The sequence below is a fragment of the Gymnodraco acuticeps genome, unplaced genomic scaffold (assembly GCF_902827175.1).
Source record: "Gymnodraco acuticeps unplaced genomic scaffold, fGymAcu1.1, whole genome shotgun sequence".
In the NCBI taxonomy this organism is placed as follows: domain Eukaryota; kingdom Metazoa; phylum Chordata; class Actinopteri; order Perciformes; family Bathydraconidae; genus Gymnodraco; species Gymnodraco acuticeps.
The window spans coordinates 1,353,459-1,376,842 of record NW_022990459.1 but is presented as its reverse complement, the minus strand read 5'-3'; the positions used below and the strand labels follow the sequence as shown (position 1 = coordinate 1,376,842).

The following is a 23,384-nucleotide window of genomic DNA, read 5'->3' as shown; positions in this document are numbered from 1 at the left end:
ATTACCTCCTGGGTTAAAAAGTCATCAGTTAGTGACCCAAACATCCAAACATCCATCCTGTCATCCAAGAGCGGCGTGCAGAGGCAGAAATTGGTAAAGCACACTGACGGGATGAAAGCAACATGATGCATTTAATCATTAGAGGTACAGTGTCCAGGTCGCTCATTTACGCGGAAATGCAACCGAGGGTCGACCCTGAACCCTCGACCCCCCCCATCAGCTTGAACAGTGCAGCCTCGAGGCCACAAACAACGCTAAATGTACACGTGCGTACAACAAAAGACTCGGAGCGCTGTCACAGAAGAGGATGCAGCTCAGTTTCTGTGCGAGAGTTATAATAATGCGCACACAGACATGATAGGATGTCTCCTGGATGCTCAGGGACAAACAGATAGGCCTGGATGAATGAAATCAATGTGGTAATCAATTAGAGTGGTGCCCGGTGAGCATTAAAAGCTCAGAAGAGTCTGAGTTTTTAAGAGCTAAATGACCTGACCAGAGGTCGCGTTAACCGAATATTTTCCGACAAATCTGAAAGCAGTCCGTCATTTTGACTGATTAGAACAAACTCGGAACAGCGCCAAAGTTTCCCCGCAGCGAGGCTCCGGTGTTTGCCGTGTTATGCATGCCCTCCAAAAAGGAAATCATACCGTTTCCAAACCTACTGTAACTGTGCCGCACAAATCATTGAAATGTCTGTGAGTTTTGGCTTTACGCTGTGCACGCTCCCGCGAGGTGCAGCAGCCATGCATAACACGGCGCATGTGAACGGCCCCCCCCCCCCCCCCCCGACAGTTCACGAGCATGCTCCTCCCCCCCTCGTCAGAGGCCGACGGGTAATTCTGGATTTTGACAGAAGTTTTACGATCCTGTCCGTCAAAATGACGGGCAGTGAAAAAGTCTAGCGCAACCTCTGGACCTGACTAGGAAGGTCCTTGACCAGCACGATGACCGTCCTCAAGAAGGAAGATAGATCTCAGTTTGCTGCCGCTTCAAGTGTTCTTTTTAAAGCCACACATCAAAGGAAACAGAATGTAATCAATTAAATCAGTACAGGGGTTAATGAGGGACGTTTGAAAGTCCCTGTAAACCTACATCTATATATTTATAAATGTTTCACTTCTACTTTAGTTGCATTTGTCCGTCTACATTTAAGCCAATTTACTGTATAAAGTGGTCCAAAAAGAATAAGAGAAAAGTGAAATGTGGATGTATTTCTGCATGAACTGGCTGGCACCACACTCTGCGCTCTAAGGTTAGATTCCCTCCTTAGTGCCATTCAAGCTTACTAGACCGTGATGCTGGCTGGGATGATTGATGGACCAAAGGGAGAAATGCAGGAGGGGTAAGAGCCGTGCACTGGAGAGGAGCTGAGAAGCTGTCACTGATCAAACTGGTGCATTCGCATGCTCTTTTCACTCGTATCATGCCACATTTCTTAATACTGTAAACACAAACAGAATTTGGCTAAATTAAGTAAATATAGACAGCTGCAGAAACAGCATGGCTAAGATAACGCATGCCTGCGAGAACAAAAGGATTTTTTCTTAACCAAAATGAGGGATTTAAAGCCTCATCAAGGAGCCCTTATGAGTAAAGGATATGGAAGCTAAAGAGCTGGGGCATAATTCAATATTATTTGTGCATTTATATTTGACTGGTATTGTATTTGTGAACCTTCTAACCTGTGAGAATCTAGTCTGACTTAATACTGACGGGTGCTTTCACTCACAGCTATTAAGCCTCAGCTCCCACACAATCCACTCTCCTTTCTTCAGATGGGAAGAATAACGTGACTGACATCACATTTTGTTTCCAATTACAGAGCCGTTGTTAAACACTGACCTCCTGCACCTTGTTTCCCTTTCCTTGCCAGTGTCTGTGTTGTATTCATATTTGTCACTTATGATACATGCACATTTTCAGTGATTGTTTGCAAAACTAATTTGAAAAATGTCATTACATGTAAATCAGCATGCGGCACCTTGTAGCAATTTACAAATACTGGAGTGGCTCCTTTTAGACATAATAACAATTTGTGCTATAATGATGAAAGACAATGAATTATCCAGCTAACTCTTCACGACCCAAATAAGCTCTTTGAATGACAATTGTGTTTTATTCTTTCCAACAAATCACAAGTCCATTTTTTTTAAACGTTTTGACTAAGACACTGTACAGTATGTGAACTTCATTATTTCCTTCGGGCATTATGATCAGATCGCAAACATCATTGTTTCATTAAAGACTCAGAAGTTTTGAACAGGAGAAAATAGAAATTGTCTTTCAGCCATTTATTATATATTTCTGGTTCTCTAGCGAGCATTTCAGGCAGCAAGAAGGTGTGTGTGGGATTAAAATAAACGATGGTGTCCATGTTCAATTTGAGAAAAGAAACCAGTAATCATTCTTTCAATCAAAAGCCCATTACTACGCATAGCCCAAGGTGACCACATGTTTTAAAGCAGGAACCAGCCAATGCTTGCAAAACAGTTTAGGGTTGCTTTTTCAATTCAAATGTTTAATCACTCACTCAATCAAATCCTAAATCAGCAAACAAGATATAAAGAGATGTGAAAACGAATATGGATATCAAAATACTGTATAGAAAGAAAGCGACTAATTACATATGCACACACCAACAGTCAGCCCATTGTAAGAACAACAAATATTTCTGCTTCTAAATGTTCTGCTGCTTTTAAATGCATCATAATACCAATTTGTTTGTGAGATCTGCCCTCTAAAAGTAGTAACACAGTTTCTCTTGGCCCCTGCACTTCCTCACTTCACTCCCCAAGGCTCTGTTGGTGGAGAATATCAATTAGAGGAGAATATTCAGTGGAAGTCAAACTCAAGCCACGATAATCCATGTGAACTGCGCTCCCTCTCTCTCTTTTTTATCAGTGCATCCTGGGTAATTTGTTCCTCCTGCGGGTCTATGATATCAAGAGCCAGAGAGGTTACTTATACTGACAGTAATGGCACAGAAAGGGGTGGATAGCGGGCTGGCTGTGGTGGAAAGACACAGGGGAGAGAAAGAGTTGATTTACACTTTATAAAAGTTTAGTAGTATCATTTTCCTTCCACAGGTTGTTGACGACGGTTAAACAGCATCAGTGTTTTGGCTTCCTGGGATCTTTACTTTCTTTAACATACAATGAACCGTGTGAGAGATGATAGACGATGATTAACACGATATGTTTGTTGGAAGAGCAGATTTTGGCTTCAAATGTACAGGAACAACTCGCTACACCCCCAAAGAAAACTCAGTCGCGACTTCTGGCGGAGGGTGAAGGTGATGACGGATGAATAACGCATCAGCTCAGTGCCGTTAATCACAGTCATCTCACAAATCGCTATATCTCCGGACAAACACACACCTCCACCTTTCTCCTCTGATCTGAGAGCAGGTGATGTGAAATCGGGCGGAGAGATAAAGGAATGGAGAAAGTGGAATAGAACTGCTTTAACATTTCACTTTTATTTCTCTGCCACATCAACCTGGCTTTCATCACTAAGTGCATGTGTTATGGGCAAGGGGGGGGGGCGGAAAGGCACTGATTGCATTTCATCAGGCTTTCAAACCTTGCTTCTGTGCAAGTCCTCACCAAACTTCTGCAGGGTAAAAGGTGAGCACTGTGCATGACCCACGAACAGGAAGACACTTGAAAAGCTGTCAAATGTATCCGCTGCTTCTTTCTTCCTCAGACTTGCAGTCATGACGACATGAATCCCAGCTTGGCACATGAGTGCAAAGCTCATTTGAGTGGGTGTTTCATTATTTCTGTGCAAGCCATGTAAGTGTGTTTTGGCCATAGTGGGCCTTCTCCCTGGGCTAGCTCAGTGGTTCTCAAATGGGGGTACGCGGACCCCTAGGGGTACGTCGGAGTACTGCAGGGGGTACGTGAGATTTATTTTATGTTAATGAAAAAAAAAAACATAATTAATGCATTTACACAAACTACTAATAGTAGATTAACTACTTTCTTCAAAAGTTTACAGTAATTCTGGATAATAAAATGGGAACAATAAACGGGGTGCTCTCTTTTCCTCTCCCTCTCCTGACAGCCCGTCAGTCTCGTGCAGCTCACTGAACCTGTAATAAGTGACCCGACAGTAAAGAATAAATATATGTATAACTAGTTTAGCTAGTTCCAGAGTAGATAAACTAGCTAAGTGTGTTAGGTCTAACTCTTAGTGTATTTTGCTCGGCTCACCGGTCCGTCACAGCGGCGGAGCTGTGATCATGCAGAGCTGCGTGTTCTCCGTCAGCAGCAGCTGATCTGATCTCTGATCTCTCTCTCGCCTCCGGTTATACTTCACTCGCGTCTATGTTCAAATCTATCAGATCTAGCTAGTTCTAGTTAATTATATGACTGCCTGCTTATCAAAGGACCTAAACAATAAGCGTTGCTTGGCAACGGCGTGTGGACGCAAAGTAGCGCAGCATTATGCATATGTTTATATGAGGGGTCAAAATCCCATGCTCATAAAATGCTCATATATTTTTTTCTCGTCATTCCCCACGCCCCTAAATAAATAAATAAATATACCAATTTTAGGAAAAGTAAGGAAGTTTGAGCAGTGTGGGTTTTATATTAACAGAGTTACACATATTTCAAAACGCGAAGTGTAATAACTGCAGTTTGCCTCCCTGTCAGAATGACAAAGATCCTCAGAGAAGCACAAGCCCATGTTTCACTACATTGTACAACTTATTAAAAAGATCAGTTCAATGCAACTAATGTCGTCTCTGTGTTATTGCATGATGTTAAAATTGGTTTGCCATGAATTTAGTGATGGATTGTAAACATTTGAAATGTAGCATTTAAGTGTTTCTCAGTTACAAGGTTGTTGTTTTAATAAATCAGACACTGATGGTGCAGCGCTGTGCTGGACCTCTTTATATATGCATTTTTTCCATAACAAATTGTTGTTGCGCTGATCAGGGGGTACTTGGCTCAATTTTTTTTTCAAAGGGGGTACATTATTGAAAAAAGTTTGAGAACCACTGGGCTAGCTGATAATACACTCCTGAGTGGACGTCTAAGAGCAGTGATTACCCCTCCATTTAGCGAGCCTGCTCTCCTTCAGGGCCTGTCGATGCACCAAAGGACAGAGTTTGGAGAAAATGCCTGATTTGAAGATAACCCCCTGGCCTCTTCCTGTGAAAGCCTTTTAACATGATGGATCCTTTAATTGCAGCAAACCAGGATTGACTGGAAGGTTACAGAGAGATAGTGACACCACCAGCCCTGGGACATAGAAAAAGGGAACCGCTGGAAATCACATTCTTTAGAAACACCTGCAGCGTGAGTGCAAGACAAAGACTTTGGTTTGTCCTTGATGTTACAGGGAACATCTAAGATTCTGAGCAACAGTAACCAACAAAAGAGGAGGGCAACAAGTGGAAATTGGTTTTTGTTCACCAAACATGAAGGTCAGTTAAGACACATGCTGTTCAGAGGAACAGTTTGTTTTGTGTGTCCACAAAAGTCTCCACAGTGCTAGCATCCTGTGGGCTGGTTAATGGGTTTATATTCCCATGCACTCTTTCTTTTAGGATTGACCACATAATGAATTAATCCGTACAAACTTTTCTTGTCTTTAAATAATCTCAATTTGCACTTTGATGTGATTTTATCAAAAGTAGGGATCTTTTCTGCTCATCATCCGTCTGACCCAGGGAATGATATCGTAGAAATGTCTCTCCATTCATTTAAACTTTGATGGGTTTAAAGGCTGAAACTTTTGCATCAATGACTTTGGATCTTGAAAAACGTCCTTCCAGGTGAAGCAAAGGAAGACATTGGACAATGTATAATAGAAGACAGGATTCAGTTCAATATGTTATGACCATGAAACTAATGAAAGTTCTTGTCCTTTTCCCACACCTTTCTATTACCTTTATCTCACATTCTGTCTAAAACAAGGCTTTGCTTAATGCTTCAACTACTGACAAAACTGTAGGTTGTTGCAATGCAACAGTTAAATATGTTTGATGTGTGCTATTTTCAAGTTTCCTTTAACCTGCCAGTAACATGTGCACTGAGTGCTGTAAAGAATTTGCACTTTCAAGGCGCTGTCAGCTCTCTGTACACAGAGGTCTCTTCTGTGCCGTTAGAGGAGGAGAGGCAGAAAGCTGCTCCTCTCTCCGCTCAGGACAGACAGCAGACAGCACCCTGATTTACACATCGCAGTGACAAGGACGACAGCCGCGGCGTACCGAGATGGAAATGATATCCTCGCCACCCTGCTACATTGATCCCTCTCTTCCCTTTAGGCACTCAACTCTTCATGTGCCCCACCTCCTGCCATAAGGGCTCCTCTGCAGGGAGCAGGGTTTAATGATGGAGGGAGGACTTGAAGAGGAACTAGCAGATGCAGAAGAAACCTCTGTGGGCAGCTCAGAGGGGAGCATTCCCTGTGTGGTCAGAGAAATGTTCACTGTCCAGCAGTCTGAAAGCTGTCGAAGCGGCCACATATGCCTGTTCTCAAACTGGTACAGAACCCCGTTTATTAGCTCTGGCCAACACACAGCCAAGGACATAATAACCACACCTTAGATTTCTGGTGCTGACAGTTAAGGGAAGAAATGGAGGCAGGGCAGAGAGGAGGAGACTGAACGGATGGATGCCTCCCAAGTCATGACATCGCAAGCCTAACAAACAGGCGAACACATGCATGTGCTTTCTCAGACCATGTTATTAACACACCAGTGGAAAACACTTAACTCATGCCTATTCAATTATGCTAATGCATACATATACAATTGACCCCGCTTGGTTATTAGCCGTCTCAATTAGGGGGCATGTGTATGGGGGTGCAGAAGAGAGAGAGGAGTGACAGGTGGTGATAACAGAAGCCTCAGGGTGAGACTTGTGCAGCTCTTATTGTTCTGTGGGAGGGGGCCGGAGATCCTCTGTACTTGGGGGACATGCAGCGAGGCACAAAATCAATGTCATGCTGAGTCTTTTTTTGCATGTGTGTGTGTGTGTGTGTGTGTGTGTGTGTGTGTGTGTGTGTGTGTGTGTGTGTGTGTGTGTGGGTGTGTGTGTGTGTGTGTGTGTGTGTGTGTGTGTGTGTGTGTGTGTGTGTGTGTGTGTGTGTGTGCTAGGGGAACATGCATGAACAGAAGCAGCCATGTATCTTTCCAGCTCCTCTAAGTGTGTTAATGCAGTGACGTGGCTACAATCAAGACTTCCTGTGAGCGCCATCACCGCTGATGAGAGAGCAGTGTACAGTGCGCTTTCATCCAACAGCCTGTACAGAAATAACACGTCAGATTTCACACTCTCTTACTGTGTTAACCGTTATTACACACAAGATGAAAGATACATCCAATTAATTTATGAAACCGGGTGACTTGCAACCAGCTGCAGGACAAACAGCCCCAGATAACTAAAACAACGTTATTGTATCGATGAGTGTACAATATGTCTTATCATGGACTATGATCTTAGCATGCTTTGCACGTATGTACATACGAAAACCATGCATTCAAATCAATAAAATGGTTCTGCAAAGCCATAACTGATTCCCATTGATTTATAGTGTGAAATGAAGCATGTTGCTATGGGAATGGGTTCGTCTTGGGTAGAAAGCACTGCTGCTGAGCAGGGAAAAGCAGAGACATTTTAGAATGGAGAACAGTTGCTGAATCTGGAGTCGGGACAGCCCAAGAGAGGTTTTCTCCAAAACAGAGTTTCCATTAGAAAGTCCTTTTTATAGTAGGAATAAATAAAACGTATACCTGTCAGCTGACTGCCTTCAATACACATTTTAATAATAGTTTTGTAGTTTTTCGTGCCATGTCTACAGAGTATTTAAAGCGCAGATATAAATGGGTACTGTATATAAAAGTGCATTATGAGTATCCCTGACTGCGAGCAAACAGAGGCGTTACGCTCCAGTGAACTGCATGCACTGTGGAAGGCAAGCACACATCCTGTCAGTAAGCTTTGATATTCTCGCTACCTGGTGGAACACTGTTGCTCGCAAACTCGACTGACAGTCAGTGTTGGTTCGTAAACACAAATAGATTCAAACTGATACATATTCAAACACTGCTTTGCCTGCTCCTATCAGCAACAATGCCTTCTGAAACCAAAATGTAAAACCTCTTGATATATTATCTAATCGCCATATGAATATCTGTCCACACAAGGATGGATCTATCAGTCGTCATGTACTGTATCTGCCTTGAGCTGGATTTGTATTTGATGATGTGTTTTATCAAGCCACTTGTTAGCAACTGACCTGAGCCACATTGAGGCTTTAGACATTCACAAGGTTTTCATTCGGATATTTACTGACATATTTCATGATATATAACAAAACATGAGAATCTCTTCAGCCTTCGTTACATACCACAGACCTTTATTTGTTTTCAAGAGACTAACCACATGTGAAAAACCATTGATTTCGGGATGAAAAAACCTGGAAGTGCTAAATGGCTGACTTATTTCAAGGTCCAAGACTCATTCCTGCACCGCTCCATTGGTGCTGTCCACAAGAGGTGGTGCTGAACTGCTCCTTCCTCTGCTTGTGTCCACCTCTCCCCTCTGAGCGGGAGCGCTGTCCATGGTTCTGAAACAGCGCTGCGTGGCCTGAGCACAGAGGCTTTGCCCACTGGGGGGGAAATATGATTTTTTTTCTTGGCAGGGTTACTGGGCGGAGCAGATTGGACCTGGTCTCTGCCGGGTCCGTCTGTCAGAGGCAAACATGTCTCAGCAGGCAGGAGCTCCACGACCTGTTCCTCCAAAGCTGTCACATGTGAAAGCGTCATCAACAAAGAAGGGGAGTGCTGTAAGGAGGCCTGCATACAGATGGATATAAGACACGACTGTGGTTGGGGCTGGATGGAAAATGGCCCGTTTTAAGGAGAAGGATCTCAGTGTTTTGATTAACTGTGTGAATGTCACAGGCAGTTGCATACGGACACAAAAGAGAGAGATCAAAAGAATTCCCCCAACCCTTTTCACCCTGGATTTATGCCTGTGTTTTGGCATTCAAAGCTACACATTGTGAATGAGCATTTAGAGGGATGTAGTGTGAAAAAGAACAGCTGAACCCTGCTCACGAGAGGCCAAGCACTCTGCGTCCTGTCTTTCCCCCCCGAGTGAGAAAGACAGCCAATCAGAGTGAATGAGACAATGAGTCACGGAGAACGCGGACTGCATCTAACGGACCGGAAGGAGCTTCCTGCCGCTCTGGGCAGGGAAACTGTAACGTGTGTGGATGGAGTGATCCGGTCACTTACATGGAAGAAAAGCATATGCATTTAGAAAATAAATGACAAAAGATATAACAGATATAAAGTCAAAAGTATAATTTTCCGCTCTTCCAATACACTTCAATCCTTCCCTTTCTCTTCTATAAGACATATGAGAGTTGTCTCTCTCAATTACTCTCAAATGTCACCACTCCCTAATACCTAACCAAACAGCCACTGTAACACTGCAAGGTTGTGTGAAGGTCAACGTATTTCCTAGATTACAGCGTTTTAACTTGGTGATGGTACAGTACCGTAGAGCATGTGTCACTCAAGGCTTTCCACCCGTTCGACGAACAAAACATTGTGTCAATGGGCCGTGTGAATGGAGACACTTATTAACTATTGATGCAATGGGAAATCTCACAGCTGGACACACACACACACACACACACACACACACACACACACACACACACACACACACACACACACACAAACACAACACAGAGCAGTTGTTGAATCACATGACAAGGCCAGTGAGCAAACTGTGTAACAATAAAAGGATTTGTCCTTAAAGACAAATGAATGGATTATGCTTACGTAAATGACTTATTTTACACTCTCAATCTAATGGTAACAATATGAAAGGTGTATATTGTTCAGGTCCACTATGGGATGTAGAAATACACTTGCAATGGAGCCTTGGAACATTGTGCGGTGGATGTGAATAGGATTCAATGAACCTTTTAGGAGAATCAAGGACTGGGAAGGTGGTGGAAAAATGAAGTCAAAATGGGACTGAAATCCAACTGAATTAGTTTTGCGTTTGAAAAGATTGAGCCGCCTGTTGGCTTTCATAGCTGGTTCCAGCTCGAGACAACGGAATCAAATAGACAGGGGCTATTTGAAGCCCTCCAATCCACCACCTCTTTCATGTTCCCAAATGAGAGAAGAAGAAAAAAGAAAAGGGCAAATGTTATTCGGGACAGAGAAGCTTTTGTTCAGCCTCTGGACCTGTAGACTGTCTTCACTACTGCACGTCAGCGTGCATGAATGGAGAGAAAGAGATGGACTAGTTCATTTCGGCTGAATCTGAGATAATTACACTCCAGAGAGAGGGAGAGATAACAAATGACAAAGAGGACATGACAAACAGCGCAGTGATTCCATTACAGTCTAACTTCTTATGAAATGACAAAGAAAGCAAGCCCATGGGTAGGAAGCCGTGCTATAGATACAACTGCTGAATACGGAATGTTTTTTTTCTCTTTTCACACACTTTACTGTTGCCATGCTGAGCCCGAGGAGAAGCTGATAATCTGGAGCTAATGCCACGGATCCCATCAGCTGTGGAGCCACAACCACCCGTTCACAAAGGTGGACACGCACAAATTGGATTTCCCACAAACCAAAATTGCTACCAGTTTTCCACTACTGTACAAAACACGATCTTAGTCATCTCTATGAAGATGTTTAACCATCACTATATGAAGGAAAGGAACTGTTGCAAATGTGTGTCTTTTCACTCTCTCTCCAAATTTGGTCTGATCTCTGAAATGTGATTTTCTTCCTCTCCACTAATCCCTGTCATTGTAAATCTGATATGCTCTGACATCTGCCATGCTGGATGAGCTGCAGTCAAAAACACACTACACCTCCTCCTCCTGCTCCATAATGACTCTTCCTGTCACAATTACAGTACAGCTTCCTGCGAGCCGTGTATGCTCACACACATGTGCACACACACAAAAGCAGCTCCATTTCAACCATGACATTTCAAAGCAGCAACACCAACAAGAGCTCTCATGTGGCTGTGTAACCATGTTATCATCACCACCACAGTGCTATCCTCTTTTGTTGTTTGTTTGTCTCTTACCTGGCAGCACGCTGTCCTTCTTAACAATCCCCGGAAGGGGTTCACACAAGTTCTGCTTTCACCGAGGGAGCTCGATGAGACACTTAAAGAAGAAACAAAAAGGCTTTTTAAAAAACAAGCAGTGTCCTCCTTTTATTTTCTCACACACACAACGGCTCAAGAAGCACTCGCGATCACACACTCGAGCACCCAGTTAACAGCTCCGACAACGAGCTGCTCGCTGTTCCCTGCCTCTCTTTCTCTCCCTCTCTCTGTGACACTCGCCTCCTCTCTTCCCGCCCTCCTTCTCCAGCCCCCTCCCCCAATTTCTCTCTTCCTCTATCTCATCCTTGCCCTTCTTCTGTCAGACAAAATGCACACCTCCCCTATCTCTCAGCTCACTATTTCCTGACATTCTCCTTCAACTCCCGCTCCATGAAAATAAATATCAATTGAAGTTGTTATAAGATGTGCATTCGCAAACTTACTTGTGTTTAGTGGAACATTTCAGACAGTATTCCCTCTTAGTCCATTGTGAAAGCCTTATAACATCAGATGGTGTGATTGATGAATAAGTGTCATTTAAATCTTCCCCCCATCCTTCCGTCTCACTCCATCTATTCCTGTCTCTCCTCGGGTCCCGCTGGTGTATTTGATGCTGCTCACGTCCCTTTCTTCAGACAGATAGTGAAGGGCATTCCCAGAGTAAGTGTATGCTAATGCGCTGCCAGGAGGAGCTGCATGGCGTCCCCTCAGACTCTCTGCCTGTCCAGATGTGGCCCCTTAGGTGTCCCAGAGAGGGGGCAGCAGATGCAGAGGCAAAGGTGGAGAGGCAGCGAAAAAAACGGCCAACCGGTGGAGTAACTTGATGGAGGTTAGGTTATTTAATGGTGCTTTATTGGCATGACATGCAGAAGTATTTTAATCAAATCCAATTGATCAGAGCATGTCCAATCAAGTTCTTTGTGTCTGCTTGTTTTGTCTACGGATTCATTATGAGGCAAGTGAACAGTAGGCACTTTCTCCTCTACGATACATCTGTCTTCTACGCTAATTTGTGAGCTGCGAGAGAACAGGAAAGTGTAACTCAGAGGGATACACAGCCGCGGGCGTGGACAGATGTTACGTATGGTATGTACACATGTGTGTCTACAGAGAGAGCTAGCGGGTAAATAAAGGGCAGTGAGGCCCTGTTGACAACACACACACACACACACACACACACACGTAAAAGCTAACAAACATTTAGCTGGGCAGAGGCAAAGCAAACAGGCAGTCTGTGTTAATGATTAGCAACTAACACCCTGCCTGCTCTCTGCTCAGTCAGCTCCTCTGTACAAAAGCCTTTCTTCACTGGTGCTGTGTGTGTGCTGTGTGTTTGTCTGTGTGACCACAGGGGGATCAATTGCTGGGTTAGGTGATGTGGCCAGTGCGGATTTGTGGCCAAGGAGTCTTACTGTTCGACCCTAATGAGGAGAGAAATAAGGGTGACCTTGCTGTGAAGAGCAGGCCAGTTTGCTGTGGAGAATACTTGTTTTCTATTTAAACAAAGTTTGCCAAATACACACTACCCCACTGCAGAGGCTATCCACTATCACAGCTTTGGGGCTGAAAATGGAACACCTCCAACACCTCTCAGCTTATCTCCCTTGCAAACGTAAACTGGCAGGAAGATGCATTATAGCATTGGCCAAACACTGTCTCTGAGAAAGAGTGAACAGCTTAGGAAGTTGTTGTTTTCAGAGTAATGGCTTTCTAAACAGAAGAAATGAAGGCGGCTGGAAATCGCTAATGACTGAACTGTTTCTCGGGTTGCAGATGATAGCACTCAGCGGACGTCACTGAGCTGTAAAGGTCCAGCACTTATCTGTGTATGTTAACACAGCATTAATAAATAACCAAGAGAATATGATTGTAAAATGTCTCTTTGCTGCTAGAGGGAATCATTCGGTAATAAAACAGAAACCTTGAGAGTGATGGCGCACACTGTACTAGAATCCATTTCATTCTCAGTCTTTTTGTATATCTTGGGATTTGCCGTTTAGTTTAATAAAAAGAGTTTTGTTTTGCTAGAATTTGTGCCTGAATTATTTAGAAAGAAAACTCAAATGTCATCAATACAAAGAGGTGTCAGAAAATGACGGTGCTGTTTGATTGACACATGACACATGAAAATGATGATCGACTTTATTAACCATTGATAAAAATAAAAAACTATTACACTGTCACAATGACGAGAAATATGTTTTATAATGCTGCATGAGCACTTAATGTTTTAATCCAGGAGAAGTCAACAGTTTTTAAGCCGTGTGAAAAAACTGTCATGCCCTTTCAATAGAAATGGACATGGCATATGAACAGAGAATGTAACAAAAGCAAATCTTAGATACGTGGAGCCTGTCAGTGGGGAAGCCGGATGGAACATAAAGGAAATAGGGGGGAGAGGGATCAACGGGCGGAAAAGAGGAATGAATAGAGTGGGCTGGCATTTAGAGGAAAAAGGCGGTGAAGTAAAGGGAGGGAACAAAAAGGACAATTTCCCAAATGTCAGGAGCATTTCAATGGTCACCTTTGCACACTGCAAATAACTGTACTTATTCAACCACTAAGAGAGGGGTTATACAACAGGAAGTAGCAATTGTAACTCATCTCTGCAACTACACAAACTCTTGTCTTTGCATTAAATAAACACATATTATTAAATCTAAATGGTATAACATGTGGACAACAATGCGAATCAATTACGTCCTTTGTCATTTTCATTTCTCAATACCAAAGAGTTGTGAGTGTATCTTTATATGCGTTCAACACAGTATACTGTATGTATGCAAAGGAACAGGCGTTTCAAGTATTTGACAAAGTGTAACTCAAATGCTCAGGTATCAAATTCCTTAATGTCATTTGATCTGCGTGTGTGTGTGTGTGTGTGTGTGTGTGTGTGTGTGTGTGTGTGTGTGTGTGTGTGTGTGTGTGTGTGTGTGTGTGTGTGTGTGTGTGCGCGTGTGTGAAACCAATATGTACCACGAAAATACTGAACACACTTTCACCAATCACTCTGCACACTTGGCTGTGATTTACAAAATGACTATCCCTTGTCTAACTTCGTATCAGTCTTTGCATATATGTTACTACCTTTTGTGGTATCGGGTTGTAAAAATCATGATTTGTTCCCCCCCCTTCATTTCATGTATAGATTTGGGCCACCAGACAGAGAAATGCACTACCAAATGTAGGAGAGTAGCCCTATTTACAGCCGACGCTCTCGTTGAATCTCTTGCTCTCTCCCTCTCCTGCAGGCAGGATGCTGCCATGAATCACTTACAGCTTTATCGGTGGTTAAGTGGCTGTTCAAATATGGAGCTATTCAGAGAACTCTTTTCAATACACACAGGTGCTCCTTTCACCACCACCCGGTTCCTCTCAATGACCGGCATGCTGCACGTACTGTACATGCACACACAGACATCCAGTACACAACACCTGCTGGGGTCACTAACACTTGCCAACCCCATTGATGTCACACAGATGTTGGGCTGGCATCTGAGGGTACAAAGGGGGCAGAGGAAAAATACATTATTGTGGTGTGCATTTGATGTCATGGAATATTTTGCTGGTCCATCATTGGATCTTGTTATTGGAAAATACATTTCAACTCAATAATTTGGTTGTTTCTTGCATTAAACAGGATGTGAAGATCTCTGGAGACTCATTTCAAAAGAAACTCAACAAGTGTTTTTGTAATAACCTGCCACCTATTGATAAATAATTAGAAAATATCGATTAATGTGTCCCCAAATGAATATCCACCCTGTAGTGAAATGCGTGGTCGCTGGAAGGTATTAAATGCACACACAATGTACGGTGTGTATCTTTACAAAGCATGCGACACACATGCACAACCAGGCTTCATAAGCTGACTTCATTATTGTTAATTACTTTCAACTTAACATAAACCCAGCAGAGGCTATGCTGATAACTCCAGTTGTTTACTGTTCTCATCATCCTTTATCTCCTCCTCCTCTTCTCACTCACAGAGGTCACGTCTCATTCATTGCAGCCGTGATAATTACGACATTCTGATGGAGAGACGAGTGGCCTTTTTAACCTGAGAGTCCCCTTGAATCCCACACATGAGGTGGAGAGAGCAACGTGAGAGGAATTCATTGGGACCGATGACTGGAGCCCTCTGTAGTGAAGGAGACACACACAGTACAGTATGCAGAGTACACATCTTAACACAGATCCAGACTCTACGGAGCATCTTTGTGCTGACAGGAACAGCGTTTGTGTTTTTTGGAGGGTCCCTTCGTGGGACGGGATCAGGAAGTCAGCACTGCCCGTTAGAGCCCCGGGCCGAGTGTGTGTAGGGGACTCATGGGGGAGATTAGTGGGGATTTAGTGAGCAGTAATTACCCTTGCTCGTAGAGGGTCTGGTAATTAAATTACCTTAGCAACCCCGTTACTGGCCAGACACACAGAGCTCAGAGGTCGGAGAGAGAAATATCAGAATTTGCACAAAGTGTTTGTCATCAGAAAGCCTCACCTTTTGTGTGGTTATCCTCACAGATTTAGCATATAAATTGAAATCCTGAGAAGGTATCACATGCATAATGCAACGTATGTATTTCTCAGTTAAGTCACCCACCATTATCATAAAACATACCTCGTGCAATTCTTATCGCACATATGGAAAACGCCATGCCAGTGTGAGTGCTTAAGGTACAGTATGTTGTTAACCCTATCACAGCAGTATAATGACAGCACTACAGAGATCAAGCTGCGTGCTTTATGGTTCAATGCATGACGGAAATGAGCTTTTCTGAAGTGGAACTTCCATCAGGCATCAATCACACGGCTAACTTACCATTTCTTTTATGGATGGAAGTTGTGCCTCGGAGTAGGTTTGTGGTTAAGTGAGAAATGAGCTGAGGTTAAAGACCAGTGGATTTGGAGAGAGGAAAGTGTGACACAGAGAGAGAGAGATGTGGGAGTAGCAGCACTCCCACACGGGGAGGGAAGTCACGATCCACCATTGGATATCACTCGCTCCTCCAAACTGACATACACAGTAAACACGCCAACAGCAACTCACACGCAGAAATGTAATCTCACATCCACTGCACATCTAAATAACGATACCACAAAAAGCAATGACCAGCATGATAATGCAAATCATCCATTAAAATAACCATAAAGCTAATAAGGAGGGAGAATAGGGAGCGTGCAGTCAATTAATTACCTTTAATTGTAGAGAAATGGAAACAATTAATCACAACTCTAGCTCTTAATGCATTTCAGTGAGGTAACCATCCCTGGTTAATATAGGAGGTACTAAATGCATCCTGCAAAGCTTAGAGTTTGTTACTTTAAATTCATTTATTGCTCAACCTTGCGCTGTGTGACAGTCACCCACCATTAACATGCAGCAGTTGAGTACATTTATGAGCTGCAGAAGGAAGATAACATCCCAAACCTTCCTACATCCTGCACAAGCAGCCGTGCAAACACAAATGCACACTGACATGTGACATCGTACTCACCTACACACTCAACACACAGCATCCCCCGCTGACACAGACCTACATTATTAGCAAGTGATACTAGCCTTATTATTAACCAGTAATGTGATTCATTTACTGTCATTTCTACACAGTTAGAGGTCATTCATTTACTTCTCCCTCTTTTAATTCCCTTTGATTCATTCAAGCTTTATAATAAAGGCCTCTCTTATCTGAACTCAACTCTTTGCAGGAAACTAAATGAGTGATACTACTCTACTGCCAAGTGAAGGAAACACATCAGAGTCTCAAGTAACCCAGGTTTAAACCTTCTGGTAGTTCCTCTTGGAAATAAATGCTTTGCTATTGGTAGTGATGACCGTGGGGTAGTTTATTCTCTGGCATAAGACAAATAAAAGTAGCCAATCCTCACATTTGAAAAGATATTGGCTTGTTTTTACATATCACTTCTTTGATAGGTCACTTTGAGTGTTCTTCAGTATTGCAATAGTATAAATGTCAAAACTGCTCCACCAAATGAACATCTGCTCAAAAATGGGTCAACCCTTCGAGAGACTCTATTAATCAACTATACCATACAAATATATTATCATTGTCTTTGAGCCCAAAATATGAATTGTAAACATCAAATTGGAGATACAAAGTTCCACAATTAAATAAAGTTAGACTTAATCTCATGTTGTACACCGGTAATCCTAGTTCATTCCTAGATCAAATGTCATTAAAGTGTCTCGAAAATGTTTTGAATTTTATGTTAAATGTCTTGTTTCTTGTCTTATTTGTCCTTTGTTTGTTTGTAGCCTTTATTTAACCAGGTGAAAATCCCATTGAGATCAACGATCTCTTTTTCAAGGGAGACCTGCAGCACATTGGTTACACATAAAAACAACAGAAAACAAAAAGGACATCATACAACATAATTACAGGGGTATACATTAACAACCTATTCACAATGACTGACAGATATCTAATAACATTAGTATATTCCTTAGTTGCAAATGGAACTGCTGTGATTCAAGAAAAATATCAGAGTTGATCTGACAACATAGTGTTACCAATATCATATTGTATTAAATCTCCTTTCTTTTAAAAATGAAGTCAGTCTAGTTAGACGTGTATATTTCTGTGCCAAACATAGAATACAGAACATGGCAGCCCACTTGCTCATTAGGCAGAATTGACTCTGTCTGTCTACCACCTGTGTTTGGGGGGGGAAAGCGGACAGCCATATGTTTCTTGTGGGGAATGATTGATGCCTTTATTGTGCACTAGGTGTTTAAAATGTCAGCCACGCCGGGGTTGTCGTTTTATTTTTGTTGTCTCTTTTCAGTTGTTTTCATCATCTTTTCTGCGCGAACTGGAGGGTGGATTGGCAGCTCTCCAGAAGCCAGTCGATCAGCAGACGTGTATCACATAACATTGCCATTACCTTCCACTGCAGCCCACTGGAACATGTAGAGGACATGAGGAGCTGCTGCCAGATATCTGCTATGGCACCTGACGGCTGCGATGCTATCAACTCGGCAGAATTAGGCCGCCTCACAGAACAATAATTACAACAAGAGATCTTAATCTTAGCCGTGAGAATGAAAGCAAAGAAGGGTGGGGTGGGGGGAATCTATGTACGGGAACATTTCCCAGTCACAAACGCTGTCTGATGTCACACCCCCCTAAAGAGAGTCACCTTGAGAGTGCCCTTCATGGCCCTCCCATCACTACACTGCCTACTCCTAAAAAAACAGATCTCAAGACACTTGATTCCTTCTTTCATCAGGACACAAAAACAATTTTTTTAGGACCTGATCAAAATCATGATTTACCAGACGCACAGGATCGGAATTACAGCATAAAATTACAGAAGTAGAACCACACCAAAAACCAAAATCAAGCTATAATTAAAACTTTACTTAAAAAAAGGCAATAGTATATACATGTGCATTTGTAAACAAAATAATCCATTGAAAATAGGTTCTTCAAAATATGTATATTATTGTATATTTGAGTGCTGTAAAGAATAAGGTGATTCAGATTTGTATTATTATTTTTTAAATACAATACGGCATTTGGTATTGGATTATACTTGAGATGTTTCAATTGCACACCTTACATAGATAGTTTTATAAGTATCACAAGTCAATGGGCATCCCCAGGAAAAAAATGATGGAAGCTGAAGCCTGTAGAAAGCCATTGTATAAGACGGGGTTAGAGGGTGACTTTAGTCAGTGTCATGGAGTAAGACAGACACTAACAGACCCTTTATTCTCTGTTTGTAAGCTTCAAACCCACGTTTATGCTCTGGCTAAACTAACAAGCTTGCAGGCAGGGTGAGGAACCCTGGGACTCGTAGTTTAACCTCGCCTGCCCTGGTGAATTGCATTGTTTAAGCAAAGAAAATTGGGGACTACAGAAGGAGGAAGAAGAAATACACTTCTCCCAGTCCATCTGAGCTGCGAGCGTCTCACTTTTTCCCCTTCCTCTGTCTCTCCGTGGATAGCACTTTCCCACTTTGGATATGTCACAGGCAATAAGGATGAAAAATTGAACCGCTCTCTGGGTCCCCAGTCGGCTCCGCCGTCCACCTTCACAGGCCTGGAGGAGGCTGAGCTCCACGCTCACAAAATAAAACAGGATTTAACAAGGCCAGAATCACTCACACCGCCTCAGTAAATGGCCACTGAAGCCTGGCTGAACCGGCACTAGCGCTACATACAGACTTTAACATTGAAGTGTGGAGTGAGAGTGAGTTTGACATCTAAGGTTTGATACCTGGACAAAGTACAAATGAAACAACCATGTGATATCAAATCCCATATGCCTGAGTCAACATGAATACAGTCTCTGCTTTGCCACACTGGAAAATGCGAGCAGAAACTGTGCCCTCGTGTTTACATACTTAAATGTCAACACCCAAAGATTTACACCTGAGAACAGCAATTTACAGCTCTGTAATTACTCTGCATTACTACTACAATATATTACATTTGATAGCACACGCATGATAAATGACATTTAAGTCATTTAGGGTGACAAATGCAATCTTTCTTATTCTATAGTGGTCTGTATTCCTACATATAGGTAATTTCTATAAGTCTGTGTTGTAGGACTTTGTGATAGGCGAAATGCTGAATGCTGAGAAAGTTTGTGATTTCCTTCGTTCTACTCACAAATCTCTCACTAAAACAACCAATTGGCCATTACAGCAGGAGACGAAGAGGACAGTTGGTTCCAAGTACACAACGTACACGTGACTTTAACACATTTCCATATCAATATTAATGTTGGCCGTTTGGAGACAACAAAGCCCCAAGTCTTCCTCTGTGCTTAGTATTCAGCATGAGAAACAGTAGCCATCAGAGTCCCAGACGCCAAATGATTCATCTTTTTTTGTATCCTGATAACACGGCTTGTACTATGACAGGTGGATGTATTGTACGGTGATTGTATTTCCCTCTGAGATGAGGTGAAAATCAATAAGATATTATTCAACCGAAATGCATTGGACAGGTAGAAACACTCTCTTTGACAGAGCATTAGTCCACAGAGAAGCAGCAGCAGCAGCAGCATTGTCCTTTAGGGTTAAAGTAGACTTGCTCATTTGTATTCATATATTCACAGCGTCAGCCTCTTTCTGGGTTTACTGTAAACTCTGCGTTTGGGCTGAGGATGTTCCAGTCAAGTAAGCTTTAATCAAAGTAGCTAAATAAGCAATTAAGAAGCTTCAGTAACTCCACGAAGAGAAAATAACTTTTCCCACATGTGCCGCTGCATTTTTATCCAAATGGATTGTGAAGAAAAGCATGTGGCACATCGTTTAAAATAGGTATGCCTACGTTCTGAGGAATATATCCTTAGAATATAAAATATAATATTCAAATGCCACCACAAAGCTGTCATTTTAATTTACTGCATTTTGAAATGCACCGTACAAGTTTCTCCACTGGGTATAATACATTTTATGGACCATTAAAGTTCTCTACCATCACGTCAGTGCAAGACAACAGTTGAATAGTTTTAAGAGAAACTTAAATCGTCGACATGGGGAAACTAGTGTGTTACATTAGGAAATGTGAGAACACTTTAAAACAATAAAGAAGTTATTAATATAAAGAATTTCATAGTAGAATCCTATTTCAACAAAAGGAATGGAGTTGAGGTGTGGAAAATAAAAGTTGCAGAAGGAGCAAAGATACTTAAATTGGCTTGAAACTGATTAGGAGAACTTCCACCGTGGATATTAGCTTCATGTTTATATTGGAGCAAACAAAACTTACCTTTGAATGAACAACGCCTGCTGCCGTGTGTCTTTAGATGCTTCCTCCACACTCACTGACAGCCACTCAGATCTAAAGGAGATGGAAATGAAGAGAAGTGCGTCGTTGGTATACAATTAAAGTAAAACATTAATCACGCTATGCTCCAGGTGGTCCTGAGATACTTCCAAGGGTTCTTTGAAGAAATCGGAATCAGAATCGGTTTACACATAGAAGGAATTTGCTTTGGTATATGTGGTGCATACAAACACGCAAATGTCTTCAAATCTTTGTTTGGTATAATAAATCGTCATCACCACATAGGATGTTTGCTCGAGATTTTTTTTTGTAAAAAGCCAACATAAGCAACATAAAATAGGCATAAGGGTTGATTGTCGAATATACTCTGTATCCGTTTTGGGATATTTGGGATTGAATATGGCAACATTTTTCACTTCTCAATCGGATTCAATATCAGGTTCATTACCAAGTTGGTTTGCACATACAAGCATATAGAGGTAACACTTTAACAGAAAGGGAGCACTTCAAAGAGTTTGCAGGGAAACTAGGTTTCAAAGAAATATCTGCAGGTACAGAAGACAAAGGGCCTTCTTCACATTTGAAATCTTCGAAGAATCAAAGTGCACAGTGGGCTGGATCCAGAGACAGATGAATAAGCCTACATCTTTTCCCCCTGTTTATTGTTCCATCACCTCAGTACTGCTTGCATGTCCGCAGTGGAGTGGTAGATATCCATTATCGATGGACTGGTTTCACAGACAATTGGCCATATTCAGAGAACTGCCAGTGGGGAGCATCCGTGTGATGGAAACCTGGGACGGAGAGCAGCTGGGGATCTGCTCCAGACAGAGGCTGCCTGCTGTGGAGATGTGGGAGGATTTACAGTGCAGCCCAGGTGGGGGTGTGGGGTCTGGGTGCTGTCTGCACTCACTGTCCTATTGTTCAAGGCGGATAACACGAGACAATCCTTTAAAAAAAAAAACGGGGGGAACTCAACTGATTAGCTGGAGTCAATTCATCAATTAGTTGATTTAAAGCTTCTTAAATGTAAGAGAACAAATATGTGTTTTATATGCATTTAAAAAACGTTTGAAATACTGGATGTGTTAGCTTGTGCACAATTTAAAATGATCTAAATCTGGCCGTTTGTATTCAAGATAACTTTTCCCAACCATATCTGTTGGTAAATTATGAACTATACTAGAGCCTAATAAAAGTTCAGACAGTTGCCAAAAGGAATATGTCTCATCATCTAGGGACTATAAATAACCCCCAGCATTGGTTGACCTTTTTGTTGGTTAAGAGTGAGCTAAGGCCTACATATGGGTTGGAGTGAAATTTAAATAAATGTCCTAAATCAGAGGTTTTTAAAGTGGTAGGCAGGCCTTTAAATGGCAAAGTTGAAAGAATATTACAAAAAATACATAGAACGCCTAATGTGTGTGCTTTGGTTAAAGAGATTCAGAGATGCAGCAGTTTTGAGGAATTCTGAAACGGATAAATACCTAACGTCAAAGCTCTTTCATGTATTCGATGTAGTGTGAAGGCTATCTTGGGTCACTTGTTGAATCTGAATGATCCTCTGGGGACCATGAATATCCGTGTTTTATCTAAATCAATTAAAAAACCCTGCTTTAACGACCCAGCCATTAGAAAAATAGTCCGGCAGCACAGTAGGAGATGACACTATAAAGACCACTCTGCACTGAAGTTGAGTGACTGCAGTATGACTGCTGATGATTGCCCTGTTATTCTGCCCCTCACACTGTGAAAAGTGTATTTAACTGCCAACTGACACACACACTCTCTGAGGGGAGTATAAAAGAATATAATTTGCAGGCAGGGCATTCATTCATATTTCAATGCACCTGTCATGCCTCATCAGAAAACATGAATTAGGATGGAAAGTGGAAAAGTAAAACAGTTCCATTTTAAATAGCACTAGACACATTCAATACAACTTCTAATGCATTGTGTTTGATTTCATAACTTCCAATTACTAGTAACAAATGATAGCCATTATGAATTCTAAAGTAGTTTAATATACAATTATATTTATATTATATATTTCTCATTCTGTAGTATTTGAGTTGCATTTAGTAGCATTTTACAAAGTAAAGCTGTCCATTGTCCATCCAGCCTTTTTTATATGAAAATAATTTCTAATGTGTCCTTGAATTATAGTGACAAACCAGATCAACATGTTATGCTTGTTTACAATGTTGGCCTTTTTTGATCTCATATTAATCATAAATGGCATCCTATTGGGCACTGATGGGCTGCCCTCAACACTCTCCAGCTATTCTCATACAAAATCACATAGAGTGCAGGCTGTCCTGACAGCAAGTCACAAAACAATCCTGTGCACGAATCAATGATGCGTCACCATTTGTAATGAGGTGCTAAATATGCATGCATAACAAATAGCATGATGTGTACACAATGAGCATGTCATCGTGATAGTAGTCGCTAGCAACCGACTATTTGCCTTTGTGGCTTTCAGCAGCCATCTGTACAAGTCC

At 42.0% G+C, this 23,384-nt stretch overlaps 1 protein-coding gene across 3 annotated transcripts in view; it reads right to left on the bottom strand.

The window, feature by feature from the left end:
• Positions 1–23,384, bottom strand: part of syt1a (synaptotagmin Ia) — a 193,841-nt gene that overhangs the window by 77,278 nt on the left and 93,179 nt on the right. For 2 of the 3 annotated variants that reach the window (XM_034225857.1, XM_034225859.1), the window contains exon 1: positions 11,094–11,354. The gene's annotated coding sequence lies outside the window, so the exon portion shown is untranslated. Of the gene's footprint in view, positions 1–11,093; positions 11,355–20,862; positions 20,935–23,384 lie in introns of those variants that run through there. The other variant, XM_034225858.1, reaches the window with a different exon arrangement.